Below are 24,240 nucleotides of genomic sequence, written 5' to 3' on the forward strand. Positions count from 1 at the left end.
TGCTGCTTCAGCCACAAAATGGTGCTGAACCTGAGACAGCAGAGCCCATCCAGGCCCATTACAAAAGGTGATAACATTATCTAATGTAAGGAGTAAACAAGGTGGCATCCTTATTAGGGGAAGAAAATGCTCCAGGCCCCCTTTTCTTACTGATTCACTGGTGATTCCTGTTTGAAAGGTAAATGGGCTGAATGGAAAGGAGAACCTTATCCATCTTGCTCCTTCTAGAACCACACCATCAATTCCAGCATCTCTTGAGTGCTGCTAACTGTCCAAGGCAACAGAAAGCTAATAGAATGCATGCAAAAATAATAAAAAGGAATCTAGAAAATGCCCACCCCCTTGCCCCACACCCTGCAAATGACGCATCGTAAAAGCCAGGGTAACTCCAGGGATACCATGGATCTAAATAAGTGGTTTAAAATGAGGGCAGTGTTGCAATCTTCAGCGAACTCTCAGCCGAGGTTTTGGGAACTAAAACTCATTAGAAAGAGCCAGGAATCTTACATCAGAAGGTCTGGGTTTGACTCCTGGAATGGCCAAATATTGGCTGGTTAGCCTTGAGCAAATTACCTTTCCTCCCTGAGATGTAGTCTTCCTGCATGTAAAAAGGAAATATCTAGTGCCTTCCCTATTTAGTTCATAGGGTTGTGCTGGCAATCACATAGAATACTTTATGTGAAAAAAATACATTACATAAACCGTAAACTGTGAATATATTGCCATAAAATACTATCTGTGTTAAAAAGAAAGAAAGTGAGAAATGACAAAAAGAAAGTAAGTGTGATGGTTAATTTCATGTGTCAGTTTGGCTGGGCCACATTGCCCAGATATGTGTTCAACCATTATTATGGATGATCCTGTGGGGATGTTTTTGAATGAGAATAACTTCAAAATGTGTGAATTTTGAGTAAAGCAAATTGTCCTCTATAATGTGAGTGGGTCTCATCCAATCAAGTGAAGGCCTGAACAGAACAAAAGATTGACCTCCCCCAAGCAAGAGGCAATTCTGTAGCAGATGGACCTTGGACTTGAATGGCAACATTGGCCCTTTTCTGGGTCTCCAGCTTGATAGCTTTTGGACTTGAACTGCATCATTGGCTCTCCCTTTCATCTCTAGTCTGTCAGTACATCCTGTAGATTTTGGACTTTCCAATTCCTTGAAATAAACCTCTGTCTGTCTGTCTGTCTCTATCTGTGTGTGTGTGTGTGTGTGTTTCTGTCTTTCTGCTTCTCTCTCCCTACACACACACACACACACACACACACACACATTCATACATCCTATTTGTTCTGTTTCTCTGGAGAACCCTGACTCATGCAGATTTTGGTACCAGGACTGGTTCTAAAGAACAGAATCTTAAGGATGAGTTTTCTGAATTGGTTGTTAAGATACTGGAACTGGCCCTCTAAATTGATTATATTTAAAGACACTAATGACTCCATTTCTAGTAGTAAAGAGCACACTGATAGTCCATGGCATAATGTGGCAATAGAGGTACACAAAATCTCATCATGGGATACTCCTCATCAAGTACTTATAAGAGGTAAAATCTGGGTGACTATGTACATTCAAATATTCTTGTCAAAATATGGAATATAATGAGAATTGCTGGCTTCTCCCAATGGCACTGAACAAAGTACGAAAAGAAAAGAATGAGCTCAGAGACTCAAACTCCCTGTTTAAACAATGCATATAGGACCTGAAAGCAGCTATGTCTGCCCACAGGGTTGAGATTGCTGAAAACAAAACCCAGAATCTCACCCTGTGAGTGGCTTAATTACGCTGCAAATTGGATCCCCTGTCGTGCCACAAGTCTACCATTAAAGTGAAGGCTTTGGTTGGGATCTTGAAAGTTGGATGGGCACACATGGGAAGACCCTGATGAAGCTGGGGACATCCAGACCCTAAAATCTCATGCATCATCATTGCCAGTAGAAACAGCATCTGAACCCCAGTCTGAGGAGCTTAACCCTGCACCACCTGAGGAAATTGTAATGGCCTCTCCTGATGAAGTTTCCTTGAAAGACACTGCTGACATGTCTCAGGACCCACCCCACTACTTCTCTCTGCTTGTAGACCTATAGAAAGTCTCAAGTGCCAGAGCGGGCGGCGGTGACCAGGGCAGCCCCCACAGGTGCTGCGCAGGTGCCCAGCTGCCGGGGTCCCTGCATGCCCAGTGTCCTCCACACCACTGTGCTTGCCCGCCCTGTGGCCCCACAGGATGAAGGACAATTCATTCCTGGGCAAGCTTGGCGGCATGTTGGAGAGAAAGAAGAAGGTCAAGGAGGTGAGTGACCTGCAGGAAGAAGGGAAAAATACCATCAATTCGCCGATGTCCCCTGCCTCGATGGAGATCCACCCAGAAGACACCTTGGTCGAGGAGAACGAGGAGTGCACAGTGATCAACCGCACCTCGAGGGATGACCCCAGATTCAAGGAGCTGGTCAAGGTTCTCATCGACTGGATCAACGATGTCCTGGTGGAGGAGAGGATCATCGTGAAGCAGCTGGAGGAGGACCTGTACGATGGGCAGGTGCTGCAGAAGCTCCTGGAAAAATTGGCAGACCACAAGCCGAACATGGCTGAGGTGACCCAGTCTGAAATAGGTCAGAAACAGAAGCTGCAGACGGTGCTGGAGGTGGTGCAGGAGCTGCTGTGGCCTCACGGCTGGGTTCTTCAGTGGACCGTGGACTCGATTCACGGGAAGAAACTGGTGGCCATCCTTAACCTCCTTGTGGCCCTGGTCATGCACTTCCAGGCCTGATCTACCTTCCCGCACACTTCTCCTTGCAAGTGGTGGTCGTGCGGAAGCGGAAGGCCTGCTACACTCCAGCCATGTCATGGAGGAGCTGACCACGACCACCGAGATGATGATGGGTTGGTTTGAGTGGGATGCCTTTGACATGCTCTTTGACCACGCCCCGGACAAGCACAGTGTGCTGAAGAAGTCTCTCATCACGTTTGTGAACAAGCACCTGAACAAGCTGAATTTGGGGGTGATGGAACTAGAGACCCAGTTTGCAGATGGCGTGTACCTGGTTCTGTTCATGGGGCTTCTGGAAGACTACTTTGTATGCCTGCACAACTTCTACCTGACCATGGACAGCTTTGATCAAAAGGTCTACCACGTGCCATTTGCCTTTGAACTGATGATAAATGGAGGCCTTAAGAAACCAAAGGCTCGCCCCTAAGATGTGGTGAACATGGACCTCAAATCCACCCTGCGGGTTCTTTACAACTTGTTCACCAAGTACAAGCACCTGGAGTGACGGCGGGGAGCAGCAGAGACCGTGGCAGGGATGGTGCTTCGGGAGGTGCCCTGGCCTCCCCTCCAAGCCCGCGGTTTTTCCCCACCCACACCCCTCCTTTTTCTGGTTGATGCTCTTAACCTCTTTTCCCTGTAATTCCGCAGTGGGCGGCATCCTTTGAAATGCAGGTTCCAAATACCAGTGCTCGAGTTTGCAGCCTCACTTCACTTGGAGTGCCACGGGGTGCTGAGTCCCTTGTCGATCAAAAGATGGACGAGAAAAAAGCCGGAACTCCAACCCTCAGCCCCTGGGAGGGGAGCGCCTGTCACTCCAGCTGATCACAGGGCATCAGAAACGCACTGGCAGCTTTGCAGCATTGGCGATGGCTTGTCTGTCCTGGTGGAATTTCCTGGGCAGGAGTTGCCTTGGCAGCGAGGCCTTTTTACCAAAAAGCATTTTACAGTTTTAAAAACTTCACTCGTAAATCCCAGAAGCTTTAGCTGTGGCCGCAGTGTCCACTCACATCCCTACTTCTCGGCCACTCAGTGTTGTTTTCATTTAGCTTTTGCGCAGACATCTGGAACCCAGAGGACCCAGCTGCCACGGTCCATGGGGTGAAAGATTTCTGAGGCATTTCTTTATTTCTTGCTATGGCTGAGTGGGCTGTATCTACTCAGCTGGCTCTGAACTGGCTCCACAATTCAGCTGGAGACAGCTCGGGTGGGATGTTTCCAATCCCAGAGGCTGTTTGGGGATGGATACATTTTAAAAATCTTTTAGAAAGCAAGGTGTCTTCGTGTGCTTGGACTGCCATAACAGAGTGCCACAAATCGGGGGGGGGGGGTGCCTACGCAACAGACATTTATTCTCTCACACTTCTGGAGGCTGGAAGTCGAGATCAAGGTGTCAGCAGGGATGGTACCTTCCAGGCCTCTCTCCTTGGCTTGTAGACCGCTGTTTTCTCCCTGCATCCTCATGTGTCTCCCCTCTGTGTCTCTGTGTCCTAATCTCTTCTTATAAGGATACCAGGCGGATTGGATTGGGGTCCACCCTAATGACCTCATTTTACCTTAATTACCTCTATAAGGACCCTGTTCCCAAATACCATCACATTCTGAGGTCCTGGGGGTTAGGACTTCAACATGTGGGTTCTGGGGGTACACAGCTCAGCCTGTAACAGGGGGATGTGAAGTGTTCACGTCTCTCCTCCACAAGTCCCAGCTTTCCTGAGCCCTGTCGGCATCCGTGGGGCACCCTGTCAAAGGAAATATGATCCTCATTTGTGTGCTGTTCACCCCTCACCCACCTTGGCTTGGGAGAGAAATGGGGACCCACTGGCTGGGTCTAAGGTGGGTCCTACACTGGGTCATACCCTCTCCCAACCCCTGGCTCCTGAGTTGGGATTTTTCTGACATGCCGACCCCCTGAGATTGCTCAGCATTCACTGCCCCAGCAAGATGGACCTTTCTCTTCTCTTTGATTTTTGCCTTCCTGCTGTATATCAGAGCTATTAAGTTGTTAATATTAAATTGAATACCAACGCTCAAGGCTTAGAAATAAAAAACAAGTCAAACAAAACAAAACAAAACAAAAACAAAACAAACAAACAAAAAAAGACTCAAGTTCCATCAGGCCCATAAAAGTGCAGGCAAATATGTAACATATGAGAAGGTGTGCTATACTCTATAAGAGGTACTAGATATTTTCTAATTTACACAGACAAATAGGGGGATATGTGTGGAAATGGATATTAAGGATGTGGGATAATGGTGGAAAGAACATAAAGTTGGATCAGGGTGAATTTATTGACATAAGCCCACTAAGCAGAGATCCCACATTTAATGTTGCAGCTAGGAGAGCTATAAACGGCTCTATGAGTTTGGTTGGTTGGCTAACACATGGCCCAAAATGTGGTCCACGGTAAGTGAATTACAAATGCCAAACCTATCCTTGGTTTACTCTAGAAGAAATAATTTGAAGGCTTAAGAAGATTGGAAAGTTAGAGTGGATTTGTCATTTAAGACCTACTCACCCAGCCTAGGAGGCCCCACAGGACACACTTTTTACCACGAATGTGAGAAATAAATTCATGAGGGGAGCCCCAGCATTCTTGAAGAGCTTCATGATCACTCTTCTCTGTAGACCAGAGCTTACAGTGGAAACTGCCACCGCTGATTTGGGGAGCCTACAGGCAATGGGAGTAGTTGTATCCCCAGGATGGCAGGGGCCAAGTGGCATCACTCAACCTCCAAAGGTAAGGTGGGTGTGATTACCATAATGAATAGCGGAGTTAAAGCAGAAATTGGAATAGTCTGGCGTCCAGAGACCTATGGTGTTTGCTAATTGATCATGATGTTTCTAGAAGAGTCATACACAGGAAACCTACTAAATTCTTACTAGGTCTGCATAACCAGAAAACTTCTAGGTCAAGTGAACAAAACTTTAAAAAGACAAACAAACCCAAAGGGAGGTCACAGCCCTACAATCAATCCCCCGACTTGAGCCAGATAAACTTGACCAGAGCCACTTGAATGTAGGGGTGGCCAGGTCCCCTTGGGGAAGGTCTTTTGTAGACTCACTTACAGAACCAGCTAGGTGGCAATTCCTTGCAGGGCTTGGGCAAGGTTCTGCAGGAGGCTGTATATATTCTGATCCACCATCCAATATATGGTGCTATTTCTCCCATAGCCAGGCCTCACATGTCCAGGAATCAAGGGGTAGAAATGGTAGTGGGACTCCCATTCACCGTCACACCTAGTGGCCCACTAGCACAAAGTTGGCTTCCTGACCCCATGATATTATGCTCTGCTAGCCTAGATAGAGGTTTTAGTTCCAAATGGAGGAGTACTTCCACCAGGAACACAACAATGATTCCACTGAATTGAAAATTAACACCACCACCTAGCCACTTTGGGCTCCTCATGCCTCTGAATCAACAGGTAAAGAAGGGAGTTGCTGTGCTGGCTGAGGTTATTGATCCCGACTACCGAGGGAAAATTGGACTGCCACTTCACAATAGAAGTATGGCAGAGTAAGTCCAGAATACAGGAGATCCTTAAGGTATCTCTGAGTAATAACATTCCCTGTGATTAAATTCAATGGAAAACTGCAATAACCAAATTCAGGCAGGACTACAGATGGAACAGACACTTCAGGAATGAAAGTCTGTGGCACCCTACCAGATGAAAAGTCATGGCTGGCTGAGGGTCTTGCTGAGGGCAAAGGGGATACTGAATGAGTAGTAGAAGGTAATTACAAATATCAGCTATGGTCATGTGACCAGCTGCAGAAAGGAGGACTTTTAACTGTTATGAGTATTTCTTCCTTATTTTGTTATGAATATGTTCCTTATATCTATATCTGTCTATCTAATAACACTTCCTTTCCTCTGTCATCCCCTTATCTTGCAACATAAGATATATTGACTTGATATCTTATTTATTTAAACATCATTAAATGTGTGTCATAGTGTTTAAATTAGGGGATATCAAGAGAGAGTAAACATCACCCAAGGACTTTGCATCCTGTTGTGGTAAAAGTGTTAGTGTGTTTTCATTTGTATGCAGGCTAGTTGTATCATGATAGGTGGAAGTATGGCCTTGTTGTTGTCTTTATTTAAAGATTAAGTACAGTTTAAGGTGATACATATGGGTATCAAGATGACAAGGAGTGGACTTTTGATGGTTAATTTTATGTGCCAAATTAGCCGGACCACTGTGTGCAGATATGTGGTCAAACTTTGTCCTGGATGTTTCTGTGAGGGTATTTTAGATGAGATTTAACATATAAATAAGAGGACTTTGAGTGAAGCAGACTTCCCCTCTTAATGCATATAAGTATCATCCGATCAGCTGAAGGCCTGAACAGACCTCCCCCTGATCAAGAGGGATTCTGCAGCATCAACGTTCCCCTGGTCTCCAGCCTGACAGCCCATCCTAGAGGTTATGGTCTTGCCATTGTACCCAGGATTTGTTGTAATCTGGTATGGTAAGATGAAAGAAATGGAGTCAAATACCTTTGAGAGAAAATTTTATTACTCACAATTCCTCAGAGGGTGAGAGGTATGGCACACCACACAAGGCCACATGGGGTCACCTGCAGGGAGAAGAAGAGAGAGGAATTTGGACAAAGTCCTTTACTATGATGGCAAGAAGTAGCTGGGTGGAGATGTCACCTATTGGGAAAGGAGCAAAACATGTGTGTTGACACCAGTGGATGGAGGATTTGTAGGCTATTCATTCTACCATTTATTTGGTAAGGGTGATCAAAGAATGGTCCATAAAGTTAACCCACTATTTTGCCAAATTCTAAAGTGTTGCACATAAGGGCAACAATGCAGGGTTACTCTGTTTGCTTTTATAGTGGGGAAGAAAAACTCCAAGGGACCTTTGAAGAACACACCAACATTTGCATTTGTTTATGCAGTAATGGTACGCTAGAGCTACCTCAAACCAACTGGTGATTAGTCGATCATTAAAAAGTTTAGGAAATTTTGTGAGTCCGTTGGGAAGCATATCATTCGTGAATATCAAATTATGTAAACTTACAATTAAGTAAATTATATCAAAACCAAAGGTAGTAAACACTCAAAACTCATCTTTTCCTAAGTACTTTACTACATTTTACTATTAATCTGTGCTCTTGCGCTTATTTTCATCTACTGTATCTGTATGGTGAAAAAACTATAAATGGCACTCTGCTTCCAAGACTCTGCACTCAGTGACATCATATAGGGAGCTTGAAATCAACCGTGGTGAGAGAAATGAGATCACAAAAATTGGTCAGTATGTACTACAAATTTGTCACCCTCCCAGAGAACTGGTTGTTAAATACTAACAGCATACCATATATGTATGTATGTATGCATGAGTGTATTGTGTTGTATTTGTGTATGTATATGTTTATATATGAATGTAAGAATGCTTTTACTTGTGAGGGGGCGGGCAGAGGGTTTAACTGAAGTCACAGAAAGAGAACTAGCTCAAGAGATGAGAAAAGGAAGGTGGAGTAATGAAAAGAGCACTCCTGTGGGAGCAAGGAGGCCTAAAAGTTTTTGGTGTTTGACCAGAGGCAAGTTCCTTCACTAATCTCCATGTAAACTGAGGGGCTCACAGTCGATGATCATAGTACTCCATCCATCTCTAAAACTGTATGAATCCCTGGTCTATAAAATTACTCTATTGTATTTTCTTAAATGTTTCACACTTACAGGAGGGAGTATAAAATTTTTTTTGTAATTTGTACATTGATCAGGCAGAATGCATGGTCACTGCCCTCAGTAAGGTCTAGAATCTTGTGAGTAACTTGGAGGCACCCTGTGCAATCTTACTTCGCTGTCATTTCCTTTCACACACACCCCTCCAACGGATAAGTGTTAATGCAACATTTTGATATGATGGATTTCCTGCTCCTGTTCTTTTTAATCCCTGCCTCCTGCCTCTCCTTACTCCCTCTAGTCCCCAGGCAGTCACTGATCTGCTCTTTGTCAGTATATATTAGTTTGCATTATCTGGAATTTTACATAAATTTAATCATAGAGTATATACTCATTTTATTCTGGCTTCTTACACTCAGCATATTGAGATTCATTTGATATTGTAATGTGTATCAATAGTTCATTATTTTTTATTGCTGAGTATTCCATTATATGGAAATACCACAGTTTGTTTATCCATTCACGTGTTGATGGTCCCTAATGGTGTTTTGTTTTTCAGCTATTGCAAATAAAGCTTCTCTGAGCATTCATATACAAGTCTTTGTTTGTACATATGCTTTCCTTTCTCTTCTATTTCTTTTCTAGTCCTAAATTTCTAGGACTAGAATGTCTGGATCATATCGTAAGTGTATGTATAATATTTTAAGAAACCACCTGCTATGATGTAAATGTTTGTGTTCCCCCAAAATTTATATGTTGAAATCCTAATGCCCAATGTGATAGTATTGGGACATGGGGCTTATGGGAGGTGACTAGGTCACGACAATGGAGCCCTCATGAATAACATTTATGCCCTTGTAAAAGAGGCTCCAGAGAGCCAGCTAGGCCCTTCTGCCATGTGAGAACACAGTGAGAAGGCATCTGGTACAAACCAAGAGGAAAGCCCTCACCAGAACATGACCGTTCTGGCTCCTTGATCTTGGACATCCCAGGCTGCAGAACTGTAAGGAAAACATTTCTGTTGTTTATAAGCCACCTAGTCTGTGGTATTTTGTTATAGCAGCCTGAATGGGCTAAGACATATTACCAAACATTTTTCCAGTGTAGTTGTACCATTTTATATTTCCATCAGCAGTATATACAAGTTCTAGCTCAACCACATCCTCACCAGTACTTGATAGAAATCAACTTTTTAAACTTTAGCCTTGTTAATAATTGTGCAGTTGTATATTGTGTCTCTGTGTGTGTGTGTGTGTGTGCATGATTTTTAAATTTTTCAAACTATCACCCTGTAAAATTTGTGGGGGTTTTGGCATAAAGCCATATGAATTTTAACAAATGTATAGATTAGTGTAACCATTCCTGCAATCAGGATATGGAACTGTTCCATCACACAATTACCTTGGCCCCAACTCCCAGCGACCGCTGATCTATTCTCCATCAGTATAATTTTGTCATTTTCAGAATGATATATAAATGAAATCATACAGTACCTTGTGATCCATCCAAGTTGTCACATGCATTAACAGTTCATTCAATTTAATTGTATGGATGTACCATGGTGTGTTTTATCCATTCACCTGTTGAAAGGCATCTGGGTTGTTTCCACTTTTGTGAAATATGCATAGATCTGCCATAAACATTTGCATACAGGTTTTTTAGTGAACGTAACTTTTCAATCAATTTTTTGGGTTAGATGTCCAGGATTTAGACTGCTGGATCATATGGTAAGTACGGGTTTAAATTTGGAAGAGACTGCAAACATGTGTGCCAGGTTGATCCAACTTGTAGCATTCAGCTCAGCAATGTCTGAGGGTTCCAGTAGTTCCACACCATCTCCAGCACTTTGTAATGTGTGTGTCTGTGTGTGTGATTTTAGTCATTTGAGTAGATGCATGTTGGTATCTCCTGTTAGATTTGTTTGCATTTTCCTAGTAGCTAATGATGTTAAACACTGTTCATGTGCTTATATGTCACCCTTACATCATCTTGGTTGAAATCTCAATGTCTATTGCTCACTTTACAGGTAGGTTTTTTGTTTACTTATTGTTGAGTTTGGGAGTTTTTAGATATTCTGCATACAAATCCTGTTTCAGATATTTTATTTGCAAATATTTTCTTCTAGGCTGTAGCTTATTCTCTCCTTCTTTAATAGTGTCTTTAGGAGAAGAAAAGTTTTTAATCTTAAAATTGTCCAATTTATCAATGATTTCTTTTATGGATCACGATTTTGATGTCACATCTAAGAAGACTTTGCCTAACTCTAATTTATGAAGATATTCCCCTATGCTTTATTCTAAAAGTTTTAGAGATTTATAGTTTACATTTAGACTTTTGATCCACTTTGAGTTAGTTTTGGGGTAAGATTTCAGGCTTATCTGGGGGTTCTTTGTTTCACATACGATTGGAAATTTCTAGTATATAAAAATAAGTTTGATTTTTGTGTGTTGACCTCATATCATACCACCTTCCTAAACTCCTTTATTGGTTTTAGAAGATTTTTGTAGAGTCCTTCTTTGGGTTTTTCTATGTAGACAATCATGTCAACTGTGATGAAGGATCATTTTACTTTTTCCTTTCCAAACTGTATGCATTTTTAATTCTTCATCTTGCCTTATTTCACTGGCTCAGACTTTTCAGTGACATGTTGAATAGGATTGTTAGGAGAGAACGTCCTTACCTTATTCCTGATCTCAGGGGAAATGCATTCAGTAATTCAACATTAAGTATAATGTTAGTTGGAGGTTTTTGTAAATGTGTTTTGTTTGAGGAAGTACCTACCCTTCTAGTCCTACATTTATGAGAGTTTTAATCACAAAGTGCATGCATGTTGCACTTTGTCTAATACTTTTTCTTCATCTATTGTCATAATCGTATGGTCTTTCTTCTTTAATCTATTAATATGATGGATTACATTTGTTAATTTCCAAATATTGAAACAACCTTGCATTTCCATGGCACATTTCTTTTGGTCATGGTGTATCATCCTTTTTAATATGTTGCTGGATATAATCTGCTAATAATTCCTTGACAATTATGTGTATCTATGTTCTTTAGAGGTATTGGACTGTAGATCACTTTTTTGGTAATGTCTTTATCTGGTTTTAGTATCAGGGTGATTTCAACCTCATAAACTAGGTGTGGAGTTTTGATGTTTTCCTCCTCTTCAATGTTTTTGCACAAGTGTGTATACAGTGGGTATTATTTCCTCTTTAACTGTTTGGGAGGATTTTCCAAAGAAATCACGAGTGCCTGGAGATTTCCTTTTTAAAATGTTTTTGACTATGAATTGGATTTCTTTAATAGTTATATGAATATTCACATTACCTATTTGTACTTGGAGGCATTTTTTAGTAGCTCTTGTTCTTTAAGGAAATAGTCTGTCTTTACCTAAACCATCTAGTTTTCATCGTAGGGTCGTTTTGTAGTATTCTGTCTTAATGTTTCCAACTTTATGGTGATATCTCCTTGTTCATTCTTTATACTGATATTTGTATCTTCACACCTTTTATATTTGTCAAGTCTTGCAAGAGATTTATTAATTTATTAATCTTTTCTAAGCCAAGATTAGGGTATTTTTGTTGCTGTTTTATTGATTTTCTCTGTTTTTCTGTCTCAGTTTCATTGATTTTGGCTTTTACCTTTTTTTTTTTCCTTTCCTCTGCCTGATTTGGCTTCACTGTGCTCCTCTTTTCTCCCTTCCTAAGAATGAATCTTAGATTAATTTGAGTCTTTCCTTCCTTTGTGACATAAGCATTTAAACCTACAAATTTCTCCATAAGGACTGCCTTAGCTGCATCCCACGCATTTTTACATATTGTATTTTTATTATTGTTCACTTCAAAATAGTTTCTAACTTCAACTCAGATCTCCTGCTTAACCTAAGGATTATTTAGAGGTGTGCTGCTTAATTACATGTGTTAGGAGATTTTTCTGCTATTAATTTCTACTTTAATTTCATCACAGTCTGAGAACCCACTTTGTTTGTGGTCCATTTTCTTAAATCTGGTAAGGCTTGTTTCATGAACCAAGACATTTGGCTATTTGATGAATGTTACATATTCTCTTGAATATAATTTATATTCCCCTTTCCATGTATAAAGTATTCTATGTGTCAGTATGTTATATTTGATTTGATGGCCTTGCTCAGTTCTACCTCACTGCTGATTGTCTGTCTACTTGTTCTATCTGTTGCTGAGAGAGAACTCGAAATCTCCAAGTATAATTGTGGATTTTATTGTTTCTCCTTGTAGCTGCATCAGTTTTTGCTTTTTGTATATTGAAGTTCTGTCAGATGCAGAAATGTTTAGGATTTTTAATGGCCCCTTGATGAATTGACCCCTTTAATCACTGTGACACAATCTCCTTTAAACATGTTGATATTATTAGTTCTGAGGCCTACTTTGTCTGAGATAATTATAGCTACTCTAGGTTTCTTTTGATTATCATTAGCATGAAATACATGTATATCACAAGCCTATTTTTGCCTTCGTATCTGAATTATGTTTATTTTGGTCAGCTCATTGTTCAGTCTTACTCTATTATCCAATCCCATGATATCTGCCTTTTATTTGAAGTAGTATTTGGGCCATTTAGAGGGGTCTGCAAAAAATGGTCACCTACACATTTTTATAAATAAAGTTTATTTTGGAACACAGACTTGCTTATTCATTTATGTATTGACTATGAATGCTTTTGAGTCCAATGACAAATGGGAATAGTTGCACAGAGAATACAGGCTTTCAAGTTGAGAATATTTACTATGTGGCCCTTTAAGGAAAAGGTTTGCTAGGCCTTGACTTAGACCATTTAAATTTAATGTGTTTCATGCTCTTTGTTTTCTATATTTCCTTTGTTACCTTTTCCCTCTTTTTTTAACCTTATTTTGTATTAATTGAATGTTTTTTTTTATGATCCCAAGTTATCTCTCTTACTGGCTTACTCACTAAAATTATTCATTTTGCTGTTTTAGTGGTTGTTTTAGGATTTGTAATACAGAGTCTTACTTTATCATGGTCTTCCTTCAAGCAGCACTATACCACTTAAAAAAATCCTGTTAGAAATTTATAATAGTAAGTTTCCAATCTCTCGCCATATGTTCGTTATGGTATGTTGCCATATATATTACTATTTCGTATTTCATTAACCCACAGCATGTTGTTATCATCTTTGTTTAAAGAGTCAATTATGTTTTATTTTTACTGTGGCAAAATATATATAATATAAAATTCACCATTATAATTATTTTAAATGTGCAGTCCAGTGGCATTAAGTACATTAACATTGTTGTTGAACCATCACTACTATCCATCTTCAGAACTTTTCATGATCCCATACTGAAACTCTGTACCCATTAAACAATAACTCCCCATTCTCTCCTACCCACCAGCCCCTGGTAACCAGCGTACTATTCACTTTCTGTCTCTATGTGTTTGATTATTCTATGTACTTCATATAAGTGAAATCATACAGTATTTGTCCTTTTGTATCTGGCTTATTTCAGTGAGCATAATGTCTTCAAGGATCATCCATGTTGCATCATGTATCAGAACTGTATTCCTTTGTAAGGCTGAATAACATTCCATTATATGTATATACCACATTTTTTATTGTGGTACAAACACTTAACATGAGATTTACCCTCATAACAAAATTTTAAGTGCACAATATGGTATTGTTAACTATAGGCACAACGGTGTACAGCAGATCTCTAGAAATTATTAATCTTGTATACCTAATTTTATATCCATTGGACACCAATCCCCCATTTCCCCTTCCCTCTGCCCTCTGGTAACCACCATTCTTCACTGTTTCTATGAGTTAGACTATTTTAGGTACCTCATGTAAGTGGAATCATACAGTATTTGTCCTTCTGTGTTCAGCTTATTTCACTCAGCATAATGTCCTCCAAGTACATCCATATTGGCACATATGACAAGATTTCCTTCTTTTTTTTATTGGAGTATAGTTGATTCACAATGTTGTGTTAGTTTCAAGTGTACAGAGAAGTGATTCAGTTATACTTATATTCATTATTTTTCAGATTCTCAATATTCTGTAATAACCTATATGAGTAAAGAATCTGATTTCCTTCTGTTTTTAAGTCTGAATAATATTCCACTGTATGAATATACCAAATTTTCTTTATGCATTAATCCTTTGATGAGCTTCAGGTTGTTTCCATATCTTGGGTATTATGAATAATGCTGCAATGAACATGAGAGTGCAGGTATCTCTTTGATATCCTGATTTCAGCTCTTTGGGATATATACTCAGTAGTGGGACTGCAGGATCATATGGTAGCTCTATGCTTAATTTTTTTGAGAAACCTACATATTATTTTTCCATAGCAGCTGTGTCATTTTACATTGACAAATTCCTCAACACTTGTTATCTTTATATATATGTATATATATATAATCACCATCCTAACAGGTGTGAAGTGATATCACATCAGGGTTTTGATTTGAATTTCTCTGATGATTAGTGATATCAAGCACCCTATCATATATCTGTTGGCCATCTGTATGTGTTTGTTGGAGAAATGTCTATTCAGGTCCTTTGCCCATTTTTTAATTGGGTTATTTTGCTATTGAGTTATAGGAGTTCCTGATATATTTTGGATATTAGCCCCTTTCCAGATATATGGTTTGCAAATATTTTCTCCCTTTCCATAGTTTGCCTTTTCACTCTGTGGATTGTTTCCTTTGCCATGCAGGTTTTTCTTTTTATGTAGTTTCACTTGTCTATTTTTACTTTTGTTGTTGTGCTTTTGGTGTCACATTCAAGAAATCACTTCCTACACCAATGAAATGAAGATTTTTCCCCTAAGTTTTCTTCTCATAGATTTACAGTTTCAGGTCATATATGTTAAAGCTTTTAATTCATTTTGAGTGAATTTGTGGGTATGGTGTAAGATAAGGGTGTAATTTTATCCTTTTGCATGTGGATATCCATTTTTTCCCAACACCATTTGTTGGAGAGACTCTCATTTCCCCATTGTGCAGTATTGGCAGCCTTGTTGAAAATCAATTGATTGTATATGTGTGGGCTTATTTTGGGAATTTCTATTGTGTTTCAGTGTTCTATATGTCTGTTTTATGCCAGTACCATACTGTTTTAATTATGTTTGCTTTGTAATGTATTCTGAAATCAGGAAGTACGTTGTTATACTTGCTCAAGATTGCTTTGACTGTTTGGGATATTTTTAGTTCCATATGAATGTTAGGATTGTTTTCTATGTGTGTGATCGATGTCATTGTGGTTTGGATAGGGATTGCATTGAATCTGCAGATTGCTTTGGGTAATACAGGCATTTTAATTATATTATGTTTTCCAATCCATGAACATGGGATATATTTCTATATTTTGTGTCTTCTTTAATTTCTTTCATCAATGATTTTGTAGTTTTTGGTGTACATCTTTCACCACCTTGGTTAAGTTTATTCCTAAATATTTTATTCCTTATGTTGCTACTTGAAATGGGATTGTTTTCTTTTTTATAGATACACATTTATTTTTCATATTAACTTTATAAACATATATAAGCATACACCACAAATAAATACACTGGTTTTTCTGATGTTTCTTCCCAGGCTCTCATTGTGCAATATTGATTTTTGGTTGGTTGGCAAACAGAACAGACAAAGGTGGAATGGAAGCTAGAGGTGAGATGAAGCAAACACTTAGAGAAACTCACAGCAGTAGGGAATGGTCTGTGGACACTTAAATGTAGAAGCCTAGACTTCAGCCCTGATTTTCTAAGTACAAATCTGACTGAAGTCTGGCTTAGAAATCTGTTATAGGAAAACTTAAGAGTTCATTCTGATGCACAGCCTTCATTAAAACACTATTATAGAAGAATATTGGAAACAGGATATTATGATAGGAATTTAGGCAAAGACCAGATAATCAGGCATTGGACAGATACCTAATATTAGACTCGAGTACAAAAGAGTGTATTGATCAAAAGGAAAGATCTGAGGTATGATCACCAAGAGATCTATAAATGCTAAGACCTTTGTTACTAAGAAATAAGGAAGAAAGTTTCTCCTGCTTAGAGCAAGATTGGGTTTATATTTGAGGATAGAATTGAGCCTCCAGATATGGGATGAACAGCTCTTGATACAGGATATGAAGAAGATTTTGGCATTAATCACAGAGTTGAAGAGACCATTTCAGTAGTCCCTTCTTCTGGAATCCTCATTTGATTATAGAAAATTCACTTTTCATAAGCATGAAAAATCACTAGTGAGTTAAATTAGCAGAAGATTGGAAAAGCATGAGCAGGTTTTTAACTATAGCCTTTATTTGGAGAATACCCTCAATTTTAACCTGCTCTGAATTGGTATGCAGGACTTCAAAGGGAACAAAATCACTATCAGCTCTTCCTCGTAAACAGTGCAACTGATTCACAGATCATGGTCCACATCAATTTTCACGCCTTACATTTGCTCTGTACAGCTGACTTTAAATAGACAAATGATCAACAAATGCCTACTAGCTCAATATTTAGGCAAGCAAACCCCAAATAACTACCTCTAAGTTCTCCAGTAAGTAAAGCAGCAAAGTGTATAAAATAGGGCACTATGAGTTTCATTAGTTTGTTTTTCCATTAAAAAGCACTTTAAGTCAATTGCAAAATGAAACAAAGTTTGTTTTTCCTCTTATATCTAGCTTGGATACCAGCTGGCAGTTTGTTGGCTGTCTCTCAGTCGAATCGAATAGAATCATTGTCATTTGGATTTTTATCTGCTTCTCAAAAGAAGCCTAATCTTGCACAGGAATTGTGTGTTACTGTAACATGTGTCCATACCTCAAAACAGCACATGTCCCTTCCTTCATGGCAAAGCAAATTTCCTATTTTTTCTGAATAAACTTAATAATGAGGTGATTAAAATTCAGTGTCACGTCTAGCATTCCATTCCTGCATAGTGCCTTGGAATGCCAAAAGTTACACAGACAAAATGCACTGAGCCAAGTAACACAAAGGGAATGTCAGTGCATTGGTGACCCTTGCTGGGAATTCTGTGGTCAGGAGGTAGCAGCAAAGCAGTGGAAGCAGGGTCATTTTCTGAATGAATCTTTTTATATTTTTTATTAATTCATCTACATTCACACAGAGCACCTGTTCACAAATAATTTTTCACTGTTTGGATAGAGACACAATAAGAGTAAAGGGTAAGAACAGAATGGCAAGGATGAAGGCCCTCAACTTATGCTTTCAGTTAGCATTTTTTTTGAAATGAAAAAGGAGAGACATATGAGCCCAATTATCCTTTATCAACTAAATGACAGTACTAAAACAGGAAAACATATCGAGTGCTTATAATTTGCAAAGCAGTGTCCTTAGCTGTATGAGAAGCAGATAAAAAAGAAAGTCAAGCCTGAAAGGAAAGGTTAGAATTTAATTATACGTTTTCTTGTTCTCCAAGTGTTTCGCATGTCAATGTTATGTCATATGCATGTCCTGTCACCTCAAAATTTTGGCAGTTCAACTGTAGAGTACATCTTGAATGGACTGCCAAATATTTGCTTACAAAAAAATAGGAAAAATTGTTTTACTGAGCACTGCAGAGGATGTTTTAAATGCATCCCAAATGAATAATGCAAACAAAATATTTCATTTTCACTTAACTGAATTTCAAAATAATATAAGTAATAATACATATGTTTTAAACACTCTAACCATATGAAACATTCAATGAAATGCTAACATCTCTCCTTCTCATCTCCAGTTCTAAGTTCATGAGTTTAGGGTGTACCCATACAGTTTAATGTGACAAACTGCATATCATCGTAATTTTAATTTGCATTTTCCTGACCACTAATAGGAATGAATGTTTAAAATGTTAATTGGTCACGTAAAGTCTGTTAACAACATGTCAATTCAAAGTCCTCATCTTCTAATTCTCCATTAAAAGCAGAAGTTAGAGATGCTAAATTAATTGTATCATAAATAATTTTTTAGGGCACAACGAGCCACCTTCAAATATATAGAGTTGAGATCCAAATGTAGTTATGTAGACAGTTCTATTACTTAAGATTACTGTTTGCTATAGAGCTAGTATTTTTAGCATCTCAGAATGAAGTACAGTGTTAAATCATCTACTTGTGCTTTGTAGCTATTATATTAGATAGCATGGTACCTAGAGTCTCAGGTATAATAATAAAAATTGCTATATTATAAAAAAATAGACACATGAATGAAAATTGAAAAATGAAATTCAAGAAAAGCCTTTCTTAAGGTGTGATCCAGGGATCGCCTGAATCAAATCAACTGGAGTGTTGTTGTTGTTGTTGTTTTTGACATCTTTATTGGAGTATAATTGCTTTACAATGGTGTGTTAGTTTTTGCTTTGTAACAAAGTGAATCAGCTATACATATAACTGGGGTGTTTCTTAAAGAAGCTGATTTGTTTCCCATCCCAGGTTCACTAATAATCACTTTCTGGGAGATACACTGGAATCTGCATTTTAACAACTGCTCTACATAATTTTTATGTAACTAAAATTTTAAAAACCACTTGATTTGAGGGACTACAACAAAGTGATAGTTTTGTTGGTTTAAATCTAACCAATCTTGCATAAATGAGACAAAAAGGATCTAACAAGTAAGTCAAAGAGAAAAGCAAATACTGTATGGTAACACATATATATGGAATCTAAGAAAAAAAAAAAAGTCATGAAGAACCTAGGGGCAAGACGGAAATAAAGACACAGACTTACTAGAAAAGGGACTTGAGGATACGGAGAGGGGGAAGGTTAAGCTGTGACAAAGTTAGAGATTGGCATGGACATATATACACTACCAAACGTAAAATAGATAGCTAGTGGGAAGCAGTTGCATAGCACAGGGAGATCAGCTCTGTGCTTTGTGACCACCTAGATGGGTGGGATAGGGAGGGTGGGAGGGAGGGAGACGCAAGAGGGAAAAGATATGGGAACATATGTATATGTATAACTGATTCACTTTGTTATAAAGCAGAAAGTAACACACCATTGTAAAGCAATTATACTCCAATAAAGATGTTTAAAAAAATCGAATCTTGGAAATAAATTCGAAAATACTTAGTAAATGAAAATATTTTTGCCACAAATACCAGTTTACATTAATAAATATTAAAGTGTTTAGGCACTCAGGGCTTTTCTTAGAGCATCAGCCAAATAAATATTAAAGTGTTTTATAGATATTTAATGTTGTTATAAAATAACTACACAAAATATTTTCTCAGCCTTCTAACTTTAAATAATTATCAAAATATGTGTCACTCACTAGGAAAGCATAGTAAAAATTAAAGGGCACTGTTTTAAATAACAAAGGATGAAGAGAGATTTGGGTTTTGTGTTTAGCTATGTGAGGCATTAATCTTTTTAAGTATTTTATTTTTCATTTTTATCAAATTAATACATGTAGAATATTTTAATCAAGTAGTTCTTAAAAATATATAAACCACTCCATCTTCCTCTATCCCACCTCTTCCTTACTTACCAGAAACAGTCACTTTTCATTCTTTTTGCTCTTTCTTTTGGTAGTTTCTATATTTCTTAATAATGTCTTAATTCTGCTATTTCCTACTATATAGCACAGGGAACTCTACTCAGTATTCTGTAATAACTTATGTGGGAAAAGTATCTGAAAAATAATAGATCTATGTATGTGTATAACTGAACCACTTTGCTGTACATCTGTAACTAACACATCATTGTTACCCAATTATAGTCCAATATAAAAGAAAAAACAATTTAAAGTGTTTCTACTATATATAATATAGATAACTAATAAGACCTATTGTATAGCACAGGGAACTCTTCTCAATACTCTGTAATGACTTTTATGGGAAAAGAATCTTAAAAAGTGTGGATATATGTTTACATATAATTGATACACTTTGCTGTACAGCAGAAAATAACACAACATTCTAAATCAACTATACTCAAAATATAAAATTAAATTAAATTTAAATTTTTAAAAATCCTGCTATTTCTTGCTTTATCCAGTGTAGGCCTTACCTACTGACTTGCTGACTATCCACCCAATTCAAAGGTATCTCTGGTTTCAGTTAATTGAACTTTACTTTCTTAAACAGCCTTCTGCCTCTCCACCAACAGAGCAATTTCTAGAGTTTTTTTTTCTTCCATTTTTTACTTTCATTTTATGTGCCTATGTTTACAGTTTTGTGTTAAGCCAAAGACCTGCTGATCCAGTAAGTTATGTATTTTTCTTGGAGACCTCTGTTTCAAAATCTTCAGTGCTTCAATGAGGACTACACACTCTACACTCTGGTTGTCCCACTGTCAAAACAGGGATGTTTCTTTTTTGTGCTCTCCTGGGTTGAAGCTGTTGTTCTTGGATCTCATTCTTTTCCTTTTTCTTTTCCTTTCTTGGTTTATTGCCATGTATGCTAAGGCATATCCCTTATAAATTCAAAAGAAATGGTGTATGGGATGTCATTTCTGCATCTTTGTATTCGAAGATGTATATTTTCTGCTCTTTATTTGACCATGTGGCTGAGAATATATCCTAGTCTAGACTGTAAAACTCAAAAGATGTTAGAGTTTTTTTAAATTGAGGTATATCTGCTTTATATTAGTTTCTGTTGTAAACTAACTGTTCTGTTAGTTTTTGCCATACAATGAAGTGAATCAGCTCTATGTACACATATATCCCTTCCCTCTTGAACTCACTCCTACCCCCCAAGCCATGCCACCCATCTAGGTCACCACAGAGCACCGAGCTGAGCTCCCTGCACTATACAGCAGGTTCCCACCAGCTATCTATTTCACACATGGCAATGCACCCATACATCAATCCCAACCTCCCAATTCATCCAACAGCACTCCGCCCTCGTGTCCACACATCCATTCTCTATGTCTGCGTTTCTACTTCTGCCCTGAAAAGTAGGTTCATCTGTACCATGTTTGTAGATTCCAGATATATGCATTAATGTAAGATATTTTGTTTTCTTTTTCTGAATTACTTCACGCTGTATGGCAGACTCTAGGTCCATCCATGTCTCTACAAATGACCCAATTTCATTCCTTTTAATGTCTACTATTCCATTGTGTATATGTACCACATCTTCTTTATACATTCATCTGTCAAAGGACATTTAGGTTGATTCATGTCCTGGCTATTGTAAACAGTGCTGCAGTGAACATTGGGGTGCATGTGTCCGTTTGAATTATGGTTTTCTCAGGGTATATGCCCAGTAGTGGGATTGCTGGGTCATATGGTAGTTCCATTTTTAGTTTTTTAAAGTAACTGCATGCTGTTCTCCATAGTGGCTGTACCAATTTACATCCCACCAACAGTGTAGGAGGGTTCTCTTTTCTCCACACCTTCTCCATCATTTATTGTTTGTAGATTTTTTGATGATGGCTATCCTGGCCATTGTGATGTGATACCTCATTGTAGTTTTGATCTGCATTTCTCTAATAATTGTGATGTTGAGCATCTTTTCATGGGCTGCTTGGCCATCTGTTTGTCTTCTATGAAGAAATGTCTATTTACGTCTTCTGTGCATTTTTTGATTGGGTTGTTTTTTTTCTTTTTTTTTTTTGATACTGAACTCCATGAGTAGTTTGTTTATTTTGGAGATTAAGCCCTTGTCAGTTGCTTTGATAGAAATATTGTCTTCAATTTTGAGGGTTATCTCTTGGTCTCGTTCATGATTTTCTTTGCTGCACAAATGTTTTAAAGTTTCATTAGGTCCCATTTTTTTATTTTTGTTTTTATTTCCATTTCTCTAGGAGATGGGTCAAAAAAGATCTTGCTGTAATTTATGTCAAAGTGTGTTCTTCCTATGTTTTCCTCTAAGAACTTTATAGTGTCCAGCCTTACATTTAGGTCTATAATCCATTTTGAGTTTATTTTTGTGTTTGGTTTTAGGGAGTGTTCTAATTTCTTTCTTTTACATGTAGCTGTCCAGTTTGCCCAGCACCACTTATTGAAGAGACTGCCTTTTCTCCATTGTATATTCTTGACTCTTTCTCATAAATTAGGTGACCATAGGTGCATGGGTTTTTCTCTTGCTTTCTATCATGTTCCATTGACCCAAATTTCGGGTTTTGTGTCAGTACAATACTCTCTTGATTACTGTAGCTTTGTAGTATAGTCTGAGCTCAGGGAGCCTGATTCCTCCAGCTCTGTGTTTATTTCTCAGGATTGCTTTGGCTATTTGGGGTCTTTTTTGCTTGCATCCAAATTATAAAATTTTGGGTTCTAATTCTGTGTAAAAATGGCATTGGCAATTTAATATGGATTGCACTGAATCTGTAGATTGCCTTCAGTAGTACAGTCATTTTCACATTATTGATTCTTCCAATTCAAGGGAGTAGTATATTTTTCCATCTGTGTCATCATTGATTTCTTTCATCAGTGTCTTATAGTTTTCTGAGTACAGATCTTTTACCTCCTAAGGAAGGTTCATCCTAGGTATTTTATTCTTTTTGTTGCAATGTTAAATGGAATTGTTTGCTAAATTTCTCCTTCTGATCTTCCCTTGTTAGTGTATAAGAATGCAAGAGGTTTCTTTACATTAATTATGTATCCTGGAGAGGGTGCGCCCACTTCCTCCTGCTTGCTGACTCCCTGGCCTGGGATGGTCCTTGTGCCCTCGCACCTGAGCCTGAAGCAGTCACCTTCCCTCTCAACTCCCCAACCCCATCCATGGGCACCCGACCTCCCCAGGAACCACTGGTCCATTCTGCCCTCCAGGTGCCCTCTCCAGCGCCCCCAGTCCCACCTCGCCCCAGAGCCTGGCTGGTGTCAGAAATGCCCATAGAGCAACAGCCCTGTGGCTGACATGGTCTTGGTGCTCCAGCCACATGTCTAGCCTGTGCCTCTGAAGAGGGAGAGCCGAGTTCAAGACATTGGTCCACCACAGACCTCCTGGCTCCACATAATATCAATTGCTGAAAGCTCTCCCAGAGATCTCCATCTGAACGCTAAGACCCAGCTCCACTCAACGAGCAGCAAGCTACAGTGCTGGACACCCTGTTCCAAACAACTAGCAAGACAGGAAAACAACCACACCCATTAGCAGAGAGGCTGCCTAAAATCATAATAAGGTCACAGACACCACAAAACATATCACCAGATGCGGTCCTGGACAACAGAAAGACAAGATACAGCCTCATCCACCAGAACACAGGCACTAGTCCCATCCACAAGGAATCCTACACAACCCCACTGGGGGCAGACACCAAAAACAATGGGAACTAAGAACCTGCATGCTGTAAAAAGGAGACCCCAAACACAGTAAGTTAAGCGAAATAAGAAGACAGAGAAACACACAGCAGATGAAGGAGCAAGGTAAAAGCCAATCAGTCCAAACAGGAAGAAGAAATAGGCAGTCTACCTGAAAAACAATACAGAGTAATGGTAGTTAAGTTGATCCAAAATCTTGGAAATGGAATGGAGAAAATACAGGAAATGTTTAACAAGGACACAGAAGAACTAAAGAGAAAACAAACACTGATGAACAACACAATAAATGAAATTAAAAATTCTTTAGAAGTAATCAAGGGCAGAATAACTGAGGCAGAAGAACGGATAAGTGACCTGGAAGATAAAAAGAGTGGAAATAACTACTGCAAGCAGAATAAAGAAAAAAAAATGTAAAGAATGGAGGACAGTCACAGAGACTTCTGGGAAAATATTAAACCAACATTCAAATTATAGGAGTCTCAGAAGATGAAGAGAAAAAGAAAGGGACTGAGAAAATATTCTAAGAGATTATAATTGAAAACTGCCCTAACATGGGAAAGGATATAGTCAATCAAGTTCAGGAAGCACAGAGAGTCCCAGACAGGATAAATCCAAGGAGAAA

At 38.7% G+C, this 24,240-nt stretch overlaps 1 pseudogene; it reads left to right on the top strand.

Moving 5' to 3' along the window:
* The first annotated feature begins 2,336 nt into the window (after positions 1–2,336).
* Positions 2,337–3,273, top strand: LOC132482357 (beta-parvin-like; annotated as a pseudogene).
* Positions 3,274–24,240: the final 20,967 nt, after the last annotated feature.

This window comes from Mesoplodon densirostris, chromosome X, assembly GCF_025265405.1.
Source record: "Mesoplodon densirostris isolate mMesDen1 chromosome X, mMesDen1 primary haplotype, whole genome shotgun sequence".
NCBI classification, from domain to species: domain Eukaryota; kingdom Metazoa; phylum Chordata; class Mammalia; order Artiodactyla; family Ziphiidae; genus Mesoplodon; species Mesoplodon densirostris.